Source organism: Nycticebus coucang, chromosome 20, assembly GCF_027406575.1.
Source record: "Nycticebus coucang isolate mNycCou1 chromosome 20, mNycCou1.pri, whole genome shotgun sequence".
Lineage (NCBI taxonomy): Eukaryota > Metazoa > Chordata > Mammalia > Primates > Lorisidae > Nycticebus > Nycticebus coucang.
Genome location: NC_069799.1, coordinates 32,819,137 through 32,832,790, shown reverse-complemented (window position 1 = coordinate 32,832,790; position 13,654 = coordinate 32,819,137). Strand labels below are relative to the sequence as shown.

General features: G+C 43.3%; 1 protein-coding gene across 1 annotated transcript in view; it reads right to left on the bottom strand.

Moving 5' to 3' along the window:
- LOC128572657 (zinc finger protein 208-like) overlaps positions 1–13,654 on the bottom strand; it is a 47,153-nt gene that overhangs the window by 33,245 nt on the left and 254 nt on the right. The window lies entirely within an intron of this gene.

Sequence of the window (13,654 nt, the reverse complement as noted above, 5' to 3'; positions counted from 1 at the left end):
CCTCAGAGGGGAAGGAAGGTTAAGGAAGTTACAAGGTTACTACCTACGCCCAGCACATACCAAGGGAAGGGCATATAGATAACAGAGACATCTGCTGCAGTAGAGGAAGGAAGGTTAAGGAAGTTACAAGCTTACTACCTAGGAAAGGAAGGTTACTACATACCAAAGGAAGGGCATATAGATAACAGAGACATCTGCTGCAGTAGAGGCAGGAGCATTACAGACTGTCTGGCAAATGCCTGTACAGAGTGACTAGGACAGATTTTAGCTCTGCTTTTATTCTCTTGCCTCAGTAGGACACAGTTTTATTCCAGATAAGTGAATCCAATCTGGGGAGTCCACAAGGTGAATAGCTGTGGGGATGCTGTACCGAATTGTGGTAGGGCCTGTCCAATGAGGAGATAAAATCTTGCAGGGCAAGGGAGGTTTGAGGGGAATTTGTTGCCCTGCCAATTGGTCTGTGACTCTCTCTGCTGAGGGTTGGGGAAAAAGCTGATTGATTGTTATTTTAAGTTCGTGTCTAGTTTCCTGGAGGATGCAAAAATAGTTTCCTATGATAGAGTCTGGGAGAGGGCCAGGGTCTAGAATAATAGTTCTGCCATACATTATTTTAAAAGTACTACAAAAGGGGTTTGTGAGGGGTGGAGTGAATACAGAGTAAGGCCATATGGGAAGGAGCTTAATAGTGAGGGCTAAGAGTTGTTGCGACAAGTGCCCGGGGGCAAAGTAATAGAGGTAATAATGTGGGAAAAAGACACTGTCTTAGCAATGGAGTGAGCAGTGGGCTGAAAAGAACTGTTATCAATAAACTAGGTATCTTCAGGATTAGGTAAGGGAAAAAGAAATATTTGGAAAAGTGTGTAGTGTTACAATAGGATTTACAGGGAGGTCAGAATGAGAGACTGGAGGGATTGTTGGGGAGTCATTGGAGACAAGTAGGATGGGTAGTAAGAGTGGGGACCAGCAGGAATTGTCAAAGTTGCTTGCAATTTTGGCAGAATATCTCTACCTAGTAGGGAAAATTACTTGTGGGGATAATAAGGAATGAATTCAAGAAAGAGTGTTCGGGGCAGCGCCTGTGACTCAAGGAGTAGGGTGCTGACCCCATGTACTAGGGGTGGCAGGTTCAAACCCAGCCCCAGCCAAAACTGCCAAAAAAAAAGAGAAAAAAAGTGTTGAGAAAGTGTGCACCATAAAGGTGGAGTAGCATGGGGGTGGATTACATTACCATCAATACCCATCATAGAGATCTCTGTTCTCAAGGACCTTTATAAGATGGCAACGTGGAAGAGATTGCTCCCATGTCCATTAAAAAAGAAATTGGCAGGCAGCATCTGTGGCTCAGTGAGTAGGCACCAGCCCCATATAGCAAGGGTGGTGGATTCGAACCCAGTCCCTGCCAAACTGCAACAACAACAACAAAAATAGCTGGGCATTGTGGTGAGTGCCTCTACTCCCAGCTACTCAAGAGGCTGAGGCAAGAGAATTGCCTAAGCTCAAGAGCTGGAGGTTGCTGTGAGGTGTGATTGCTACAGCACTCTACTGCGGGCAACAAGTTGAGACTCTGTCTCAAAAAAAAAAATACAGCAATGTCTTAGGATATAAAATCGATGTCCACAAATCACTAGCCTTTGTATATGCCAATAACAACCAAGATGCGAAGCTATCAAAAGACACAATTCCCGTCACGGTAGCTTTAAAAAAATGAAATACCTAGAAATATCCATGACAAAAGAGGTGAAGGACATTCTACATACAGAATTATGAAACCAAACCCTAAGAAAAGAAATAGCAGAAAATATTAACAAATGGAAGAACATACCAGGCTCATGGCTGGGAAGAATCAACATTGTGAAAATGTTGGGCAGCACCTGTGGCTCAAGCAGTAAGGCGCTGGCCCCATATACTAGAGGTGACAGGTTCAAACCAGGCTCTAGCCAAAAAAAAAAAAAAAAATAGTGAAAATGTCTATTCTATGGAAAGCAATCTACAGATTGAAGGCAATCCCTAATAAAATACCATCATCATACTTTCAAAAACTGTAAAAAATAATTCTTCATTTTGTATGGAACCAGAAGAAATCCTATATATCCAAGGCAACCTTCAGTAATACAAACAAAGCCAGAGGTATCACCCTACCAGAATTTCGGCTATTTCTGCAAGCCATAGTGATCAAAATAGCATGGTATTGGAACAAAAACAGAGAGATTGATTTTTGGAACTGAATAGAAAACCATGAGATGAAACAAACATTACAGCCACCTGATCTTCAATAAACCAAATAACATATACTGGGGAAAAGAATCCCTATTCAATAAATGGTGCTGGGAGAACTGGATAACCACATATAAAAGACTGAAACTGGATCTGCAACTATCACCACTTACAAAAATTGATTCAAGATGAATAAGATTTAAATTTAAGGCATGAAACAATAAAAATCCTCAAAGAAGGTAAGGGGAAAATACTAGAAGTTATCAGCCTGTGGAAAGACTTAATGAAGAGGATTTCCATGGCAATTGCAACAACAACAGAAACAAACAAATGGGACTTAAGTAAGCTGAAAAGCTTCTGTACTGCTAAGCAAACAACAACCAAAGCAAAGAGACAACCTTCAGAATGGGGAAATATATTTGCATATCATGAATCGGACAAAATCTTGATAACTAGGATCTATAGAGAATTCAAATTAATCAACAAAAAAAGAGCCAATAATCCCTTTTATAAATGGGCAAGAGACATGAAAAGAACCTTCCCCGAAGAAGACAGATAAATGGCTAATAAACATGAATAATTCTCGATGTCCTTAATCATCAGAGATATGCAAATCAAAACTACCCTGAGATATTACCTAACCCCAGTGAGAATGGCCCACATCACAAAGTCTCAAAGCTGCAGATGCTGGCATGGATGTGGAGAGAAGGGAACACTTTAACACTACTGGTGAACTGCAAAGTAAGACAACCTTTTTGTAAAGAAGTATGGAGAATCCTCAAAGAACTCAAATTAGACAACCCATTTGATCCTGCAATCCCATTACTAAGAGGGACTGTACCGAAAAGAAAAAAAAAAAAATCCTTCTATTATAAAAACACTTGCACTAGACTGTTTATCGGAGCTCTATTTACAATCGCCAAAATGTGGCAACAGCCTAAATGCCCACCAACCCAGGAATGGATTAACAAGCTGTGGTATATGTATACCATGGAATACTATTCAGCCACTAGAAAAGATGGACACTGAACATCTTTTGTATTAACCTGGATGGAGGTGGAACACATTCCTCTTAGTAAAGCATCACAAGAATAAAGGAGGAAAAATCCAATGTACTCTATTCTAATATGAAGGCAGTAGATGAAGTAAAACAAGGCGGTTAGGGGAATCAGCAAGTGGGGAGAAGGGAGGAAGGTGGGGGATGCAGTGTCGCGGTGTATGGTACACCTCTTGGGGGTGGCACACAATTATAATGAGGGACTCTATCGAACAAATGCAATCGGTGTAACCTAATTCTCTGTACCCTCAATGAATCCCAAACAATTAAAAAAATAAAATAAATAAAATTAAGAGTGGCTGAATATTCTATCTGCAGCAGATAAGGAGATAACAGGAAAACAATATAAGGCAACTGTTTTTATTTGGGGAAGAAGCTTTGTTTGTTACATAAAGACCTGTTAGAGTCCATTCCCTATTCTTGTGATGAGAGGAGAAAGACTACGTTATAACGGCCTTGATATTCAGGCTTATTTCCAAAAAGCTTCCCACTTTCAAAAGCACTCAGCCTGTCTAAGCTACAATTTTTTTAAGAATTATTTTCTGTTTCTTTATTTTTTTGTTGTTGTTGTTGCTGTTGAAACAGGGTCCCACTCTATGCCCCTGAGCAGAGTGCAGTGGGCGTGGTAGCTCACCGCAACCTCAGACTCCGGCTGCGGGCACCCCTTTGCCTCAGCCTCCGGAAGCCGCTGGGAATACAGGCGCTTGCCACGGCGACTGTATTTTGTGAAAAAATAAATAAATAAATAAAAAAGGACGGGGCGGCGCCTGTGGCTCAGTGAGTAGGGCGCCAGCCCCATACGCCGAGGGTGGCGGGTTCAAACCCGGCCCCGGCCAAACTGCAACAAAAAAATAGCCGGGCGTTGTGGCGGGCGCCTGTAGTCCCAGCTGCTCGGGAGGCTGAGGCAGGAGAATCGCGGAAGCCCAAGAGTTAGAGGTTGCTGTGAGCCGTGTGACGCCACGGCACTCTACCCGAGGGCGGTACAGTGAGACTCTGTCTCTACAAAAAAAAAAAATAAATAAGAAAAATAGATAAATAAAAAAGGACGGCACCGAGGCTCAAAGGAGTAGGGTGCCAGCCCCATATGCCAGAAGTGGTAGGTTCAAACCCAGCCCCGGACAAAAACTGGAAAAAAAAAAAAAAAATTAAGAATTATTTTCTGGGCTCAGTGCCTGTGGCTCAATGAGTAGGGTGCTGGCCACATACACTGAGGCTGGCGGGTTTGAGCCCAGCCTGGGCCACCTAAACAATGACAACTGCAACCAAAAAATACCCAGGTATTCTGGCGGGTGCCTGTAGCCCCAGCTACTCAGGAGGCTGAAGCAAGAGAATCACTTAAGCCCAAGAATTTGAGGTTGCTATGAGCTGTGATGCAACGGCACTCTACTTAAGGTGACAAAGACTCTCTCTCAAAAAAAAAAGAATTATTTTCTGCACCCCAACATTAACTTAGCAGGAACTAAGTTAGGCTTAACCAATTGTAAACTGCATGCTCTTCTGATTAGGAAACCAGAAACGTTTCACCTGGATAGTCCAAAGAAGGTGAATGCATAGCAATACCCAATCAGTTCTTGAATTTGGTTTCCTTTTTTTTTTTTGAGTCAGAGTTTCACTTTGTCACGCTGGGTACAGTGCCCTGGCAGCATAGTTCACAGAAACCTCAAACTCCTGGGCTCAAGCAATCCTCTTGCCTCAGCCTCCCAAGTAGCTGGGACTACAGATATGTCAAGAACCAGCAAGAAAAGTAAATGAACTAGAGTAGGATCAGTGGGAAATAATGAAATAAAACCAGAAAGACAAAGATGTGAAAGACAGAGGTGGAATTGAGTGTCAAAGACAGAATTGGAGGACTGGGCTCTTTTTCTCTATCACCAGCACCCAAGTGCCCGAACAGCTTTATTTTTAAGGAGGCATTACAAAGTTGTTTTTCAAGGAAGTAAGACACATGTTCAACTTAATTATGAGAAGAGAAACAGGCACAAATTCCCAGGTAAACATAATCTATTATGACTGTGTGACCTCTGAAATATGGGCAATACTACACATCTAAAGATTAGCTGGAAAATGTACATGACTGCTTTGAAGTGCAGCTGTGAAGTTAAAAAAAAAAAAGCTAAAGTTTTAAGGAAAATATGTTTTTCTTCTGCTGGGTTAAAAGTTGAAACTTGGAGAAAATATGTTATCTGTTGAGGAGGACTGATAGAGGGGGGTTTGTCCCCTGGATGTTCTCCCAAGCTGCAGGAGGCCTGCCCCTCACAGCTGGCTCTCTACAGATACCCAACCACAATGCCCCGCTATTTTTTAGAGTCAGGGACTCACCGTTGCTCAGGCTGGTCTTGAACTCCCAAGTTCAAGCAATCTACCCCCCTAGACTTTGCAGAGTGCTAGAATTATAGGCATTTTGGTAGAGATAAACACTCCCACAATCTTCTTTAGCTATTTGTGAACTTAGAATGCACTTTAAGGCTGGGTGTGGTGGTTCATGCCTGTAATCCTAGCACTCTGGGAGGCTCAGGTGGATGAATTGCCTGAGCTCAAGACCAACCTGAGCCAGAGAGACACTGTCTCTAAACATAGCCAGGCATTGTGGTGGGCACCTACAGTTCCAGCTTCTTTGGGGGCTGAGACAAGAGAATCACTTACACCCAAGAGTTTGAGGTTGCTGTGAGCTGAGATGCCATGGCACTCTACCAAAGGTGACAAAGTGAGACTCTGTGAAAAAAAAAAAAGAATGCACTTTAAAACAGGTAAATGATTTATCACCTGTCTGGACTTTCAGGAATGCCTAAATAAACCAACATTAACACTGAACCATTTAGCTAAATGGGGCATTTGGGTATCAAAGCAAAAAGCTCAAATCTGTCTGTAGAAAGTGAAATTTCTTGGTTTTCAAAGACCAGGTTTTCAAAGCCTGGACAATGCAGCCTATTAAAAAATAGAAACAATTTTTTTTGTTTGAGACAGTCTCACTATGTGACCCTTAGTAGAGTGCTGTGGCATCACGGCTCACAGCAACCTCAAACTTTTGGGCTCAAGCAATCCTCATGCCTCAGCCTCCCAAGCAGCTGGGACTGCAGGTGTTAGCCACAATGCCCAGCTAATTTTTTGTTGCTGTTGTCATTGTGGGTTATCTGGCCCGGGCTGGGTTCAAACCCACTAACTTCGGTGTATGTGGCTGGCATTGTAACCACCTTGCTATGGGCACTGAGCCAAAAATAGAAACAATTTAATATTACATTTTCCAACCCCTGAAACTAAAAGACAGCCTTGGAGATGTCTGAATGTGACAAGTTTCTGCCAGGTATGGATTCCTAAACCCTTTTATAAGGCCTTGAAAAGACAGGAAAACATACCCTTGGATTAGATTAAAGAGTGTAACAAAGCCCTGTGCAGGGATCACAGGAGAAACCTACTCTTTTGGGCGGCGCCTGTGGCTCACTGAGTAGGGCACTGGGCCCATATACCAAGGGTAGCGGGTTCAAACCCGGCCTCGGCCAAACTGCAACAAAAAAATAGCCGGGCGTTGTGGCCGGCACCTGTATTCCCAGCTACTCCGGAGGCTGAGGCAAGAGAATCACCTAAGCCCAGGAGCTAGAGGTTGATGTGAGCTGTGACGCCACGGCACTCTACCGAGGTGACAAAGTGAGACTGTCTCTAAAAAAAAAAAAGAATCCTGCCATTTTCCCTTAGTTGGTTCGCTGAAAGATCAACGCACAATTATGGTACATTAATAAGAGAAAGGTTTATTCCCAAATACCATGTGCATGGGGGGAGAACCACAAGAATGATTACCCAAAGTCCCAGTGATGGTCAGAGACGTTTCGAGATGCCTTTTAAAAGGGAGCGGGGGAGACTGTGGAAAGTCTGTGCAGCAAGTGGTTGCTAGAGGGATGTGTGTAGACGGGTGGAAACAGATTGATTTACAGATTAACCTCAGAGACAGGTCTTGTGCTTCAAATGACCTCAGGGTCACGTCTATTGTATGCAATAAGGAAGTCAGCTGCCCCTACTGATTTTAAATCAGGTTGCTCACGTTTTACGTACATAGAGAAAAGGCCTCTTCCAAAGCTTTCTGTTCATAAATGGCCTTTAATTCAAAATATTCTTTATACCAAGGAATCATATTTTGGGGTAAAATTTCCTTGGCTCCTTCACCTGCACAAACGTAAAAGCCTTTTCAAGGTCTCTGCTCTCGGCCTGAGGCAAGAGAGTAAAAGCAAATCTAAATTCTGTCTAGAAACTCCACACAGGCATTAGCCAGACAGTCTGTGACACATACGAAAGCCACTAATTACTACCTCTACTGCAGCAGATGTCTCTGTTATCTATATGCCCTTTGCCTGGGATGTGCTGGACCTATGTAGTAACCTTGTAACTTCCTAAACCGTCTGTCGCCTTTGAGGACAGGTAGCCTGGTAGCAAGGGCGCGGGCCAACCTAACGTTCCCCTGAATCACAATACTTTTACGTCACTCCCATCCCTCAAGTCTTTCACGGCTTTTACGTGCACCCAAGCCCTAAAAAGCACCAAGGAAAGGCAAGACATTGAGTCGGTGGGCGTGGTTTTTAGGATACTAGTCCGCAGAGTCTTCTGGCCAGTGCATAATGGCGCCTGTGGCTCAAGGAGTAGGGCGCCGGTCCCATATGCCGGAGGTGGCGGGTTCAAACCCAGCCCCGGCCAAAAAATCACAAAAAAAGAAAAAATAAGCTACTTCCTCTTCCAACAGGTGCCTGGAGTCTTTTGTCTGCATAGGTTCCTGCTACAATCCTGCCTAAGTTAACAAAATTTCTTTCTATATGTGCAGGAAAGACAGGGGTTTGGCCTTGGAGGACTCATGCAAACAATTGGCACTACTCCCAGATCGTCCCATATTTACCTTATCAATTAGACTTTACAGCTAGTGGGTGGCAACTTGTGATGTTTTAAAAGAAACCTTGAGACAACTGACTCTAGTTTATGCCTCTCATCAGGGCATCTTGTCCCTACTTCAGCAAAAAAGAAACTTTTAGTTAACTACAAGTAGGATGAGAAGATATCAAGCTATATTACTTAATAACCCTGAAATACGGTTAGAAGTGATCCTTGCATTCAACCCAGCCCCTCTACCTCCAATTCCTACAGGTAATTGAACAAGTCTTTTTCTGGCCAAGGAGACATGTCACACAACCCTTCCAAAGAGGTAGACTGGGTCGGCGCCTGTGGCTCAGTCCGTAAGGCACCGGCCCCATATACCGAGGGTGGCGGGTTCAAACACGGCCCCGGCCAAACTTCAACCAAAAAATAGCCGGGCGTTGTGGCGGGCGCCTGTAGTCCCAGCTACTCGGGAGGCTGAGGCAAGAGAATCGCTTAAGCCCAGGAGTTGGAGGTTGCTGTGAGCTGTGTAAGGCCACGGCACTCTATCGAGGGCCATAAACTGAGACTCTGTCTCTACAAAAAAAAAAAAAAAAAACAAAGAGGTAGACTGGACTCTGTGGATGGACGGAAGCAGTTTGTTGAAAAAGAAATGTGAAGGGAAAGTTGTACTGTAGTGACTGTAGAAAGGCTGGTAGAAATGAAAGCCCTTCCACCAGGGACTTCAACCCGAATGCTGAACTAAGTGTTCTAACTAGAACAATAGAAATGGTGGCGCCTGTGGCCCAAAGGAGTGGGGCGCTGGCCCCATATGCCAGAGGTGGCAGGTTCAAACCCAGCCAGGGCCAAAAACTGCAAAAAAAAAAAAAAAAACAAGTTCCGCAACTGTACAACCTCCTTTTAGAACCTGCCTTGCTTCCCCACAAGCTGGTAGTCATGCACTGTCCAGGACACCAGAAAAGACTTAATCCTGTACCAACAGAAAACCAGAGAGTGACACCGTGGTAAAGCAAAAGTTGCAAGACTGACAGTAACAGCCCCCTTAATGCCACCTCTAAACCTATCTGATTTCAATCTGACCTGTAAGAAAAGAAACAAAAAATAAAAATTCAGTGACAAAAAAAAAAAAAATAGTTTGACTCATCAACAGCCAGGGACAGATCATGCTACCCAGAAGTCTAACACCTCAGGTAACTAAAAACTTTATGAGATGACACATTCTCACGAAAAAACTTTAACCAAGTTCCTTCCCCCATAAGTTGTAAATGGGCAACTTATCCAGATAATAAAAAATAAATACTCAGTGTTTGCTTTGTACAGGAAACAACCCCCAAACAGACAAGAGATATAAAAAACCACTCTGACCATACCAGAAAATAATGCTGTTTGAAAACTAGCTGATAGGGTGGTGCCTGTGGCTCAGTTGGTAAGGTGCCGGCCCTATATACCGAGGGTGGTGGGTTTAAACCCGGCTCTGGCTGAACTGCAACCAAAAAATAGCCGGGCGTTGTGGCAGGCGCCTGTAGTCCCAGCTACTCGGGAGGCTGAGGCAAGAGAATCGCTTAAGCCCAGGAGTTGGAGGTTGCTGTGAGCTGTATGACGGCACGGCACTCTACCAAGGGACATAAAGTGAAACTCCATCTCTACAAAATAAAAGAAGAAGAAGAAAAATTGCTGATAGACTTCACTCAAATACCCTCATCAAACAGTCTGAAATATTTACTAGGATTAATGGTTACTCTTTCAAGATAAGTAAAAGCCTTTCCCACTCAACCAAAACTACATAAGTAATAAATGTCCTTCTGAAAAACATCATCCCCCACCTCCCCTTATAAGCTCCCCAGAAGTCTTCAAAGTAATAATGGTCTGTCTTCCATGGCAGAAGTTACATAGAGGTAAACAAATTGCATATAGCCTGGAGACCTCAGTCACCAGGAAAATAAAAAAATAAATAAATTAGACACTAAAATACTGCCAAACTATGTCAAAAGATCCATTTACATTAAAACCAGATATGGCCCCTCAAATTACTCCGAAAAAAGGTAGCCACTAATCCTCACAAAGTTCTTTGTAAGAAACCCTTCCAGGCAGTCTCAATTCAAATGTCAGGACAAGTGGAATATAATCCTAAAGTACAAAAGTATGTACAACAAATGGAGAAAGTAGTATTCCTTATTCACAAGTTCTCTCTTCCTAGATCTCAGTCAACCCCTACAGGAAGTTTACATCCATTTTATCCTAGTAACCAAGTCCAGCTAAAAAAGTAGACTAGTCCAGAAGATGTTCTATTGATGACACCCACAGCAATGAAACTTGCAGGACTAGAAGCCTGGGCCCACCATACTCCACTCAAGCCGTATCTCAATCCAGAATCAGCTAATGCCCACAAAAACTAGATGGTCTCTTCTGGAGGAAACACCACATTAAGACTGAAGAAATACAATCCCGTCATCTTCCTCTTAAGACTATACACGGCAGACTATAGACTATAAACATCGACTATAAACATACACCTCAGAACCTTGTCCCATTTGGATGAAAATGAAGGAAAGTACTACCATAAGAATGTGACCACCTCTCGCCCCCTACCATGGGAATGTGACCTTTTGTAACTGTTCCAGGAGATAGCCCCGAGCTGAAGCAGATAAAAGGGCTAAGCAAATGTTTAACTGTTAATCTTGTCTTAAGACAGTTGAGTAATGAACCAGAGTTCTTCTTATCTAGAAAGCCCCTGCTATGTCTGCTACCCCTCCCTACCTTATGGTTAAAGCCCCTGCTATGTCTGCTACCCCTCCCTACTTTGTGGTTAAAGTCCCTGCTGTGTCTGCTACCCCTCCCTACTTTGTGGTTTTTGCCTTTATAAGCTTGTAAAACCTGCTTTTCGGGGCTTAACTCCTCTGCTCCGGAGAGAGTTACGAGCTAAGCCCCAGCATGCTAGAATAAAACCCTCTTGCTAATTGCATCAAGTGCCATCTCTTGCAGTTGATTGCGGTCGTGGTCCAGGACAGAGTGGGGGTCTTGTCCCAAGTCTTTCAAAATAAAAATGTATAGCCTGATTTAGACCAAATTGTCATAAATATGTCTGCTTTCTGTCTTACTAGAAGTACTTATGTAGAACAGCTATTTACTTCATGCCTAATGAAGATGTGTACCTGTTAGAACTAATCAGAAATGTCACATTTTCCCCATATATCCAGAAGATATCACATACTCAAATATTTATAGTTAAAAAACAACCACTACTGTCAAGAAAAAAGGTACATTTTCTATACAACTGAAAACTGTAACTACTAGTCTTAATAATAGGTGCCCATTCTGATACGCTAAACTTAATAATTCCTTTCTTCAAAGTAACTTAACCACCTTTGTACCTTATGCCAATAGACACAGCAAGCTACCCCAAAGACAGTTTTTGTTTTTTTTTTTTGTTTTTGTTTTGGTAGAGACAGAGTCTCACTGTACCACCCTCCGGTAGAGTGCGGTGGCGTCACACGACTCACAGCAACCTCTAACTCTTGGGCTTACGTGATTCTCTTGCCTCAGCCTCCCGAGCAGCTGGGACTACAGGCGCCCGCCACAACACCCGGCTATTTTTTTGTTGCAGTTTGGCCGGGGCTGCGTTTGAACCCGCCACCCTCGGCATATGGGGCGGGCGCCCTACTCACTGAGCCACAGGCGCCGCCCCAAAGACGGTTCTTATTGTATGGCACACAGTCTTTTTCATATATCCCTGCTACAACACAGGGAAACCTTGTTCACTGAGATTAACTACTTTTCTACCCCGGGGATAAAACTTTAAGTGCATCCTGTCTAAAAACATTAACCTCCCTGAAACGTATAACAGCCAACTACACCTTTTTAGCACTGCTAAATACACCACCTTACACATCTGTGTCGTACCAACGCTAGCTATTGGACTCGATTTGAAAGTTAGTCCATTGGCCTGTGCCATCCTCAAGGCCCTTAATACAACTTCTCAAGCCATAAATGCGCTGAGCATTGAATTAAAACAAGCTTGAAGAGCTGTACTTAAAAAAAAAAAAAAAAATCAGGGCGGCGCCGGTGGCTCAGTCGGTAAGGCGCCGGCCCCATATACCGAGGGTGGTGGGTTCAAACCCGCCCCGGCTGAACTGCAACCAAAAAATAGCTGGGCGTTGTGACGGGCGCCTGTAGTCCCACCTACTCGGGAGGCTGAGGCAAGAGAATCGCTTAAGCCCAGGAGTTGGAGGTTGCTGTGAGCTGTGTGATGCCACGGCACTCTACCCAGGGCCATAAAGTGAGACTCTGTCTCTACAAAAAAAAAAAAAAAAAAAAAAAAAAAATCAAGCAGCCATTAATTATTATTAAAACACAATCGTAGATGTAAAAACATTAAAAATCTATACTGCTTCAATTCATCTGTTTCCAACTCATTAAAAAAAGTTAAAATGTATAAAAGACATAGTCCAAATAATACAACGAACAAGATTTTTAGAATATACATTTCCTTTTAAAGTATTGTCATAATTACCCAACATTACCTAGTCTTAATATATTACAAAATACAATGTATACCATTCGTAACTACCCACTGTTTCACAAATTTCTTATTCTTTTTCTTTTCTTTTCTTTTTTTTTTTTTCTTTTGAGACAGAGCATCACTTTATTGTCCTTGGTAGAGTGCCGCATAGTCACAGCTCACAGCAACCTCCAACTCCTGGGCTTAAGTGATTCTCTTGCCTCCGCCTCCCGAGTAGCTGGGACTACAGGAACCTGCCACAACACTTGCTGCAGTTGTTTAGCAGGCCAGGGCCGGGCTGGAACTGCTAGCTTCGGCGTATGTGGCCGGCGCCCTACTCAGTGAGCTATGGTTTTTTTGTTTTTTTTTTGACGGCCATTTTCTTTGATTAGTTTTCTAAGTGTTATATGTATTTAACTTGTCTACGTGTTGTTAATCACATAAGTATAAGAACTTTTTTAGTATAATTTTGAAATTATCCACTATATAAATTATTAAAATTTGTAACATAGACAAAACAACATTTAAAAAATTACTCTCGCTGTTCTCCGGAATTACTAGCCTTGCCAATTAAAGACTTCTCACTAATCCAGCTCTCTGTCTCTGGGATTAACTACAATAACAAGCAGCCGAGCCACTTTAGGTTCGCAACAGCTTTAGCCACAGCGCCCGGCGCTAAATTTATTTTTAACAGGAGAATGGAGGTACGAGTAGCCCCAGGGACTACAGCCCCTCCCAGGCACAAACCCACACACCCAGCTGGGATTCTTCCCCGAGGATCCTTCCTTTGTCACCACGTGGGAGAGACGCCCGGCGCTGCAGCCACACAGCTGCTCAAAGAAAGCTCTGGGCCTTGATCCAAGTAACCGCTCCAGGAAAGGGCCCCAGAGTCCCAAAGTCCCAGATATCTGCCTTTTTTCACCTTTCGCTCACAGGGGTCTGAGGGCCAAGGGGTCCCAGTGGCAAAGTTCGGACTGAAGACTCTAAAAACTGAAGTGAAATTGCCTGGTCCGGCTGCAGCCACTTCTGACTCC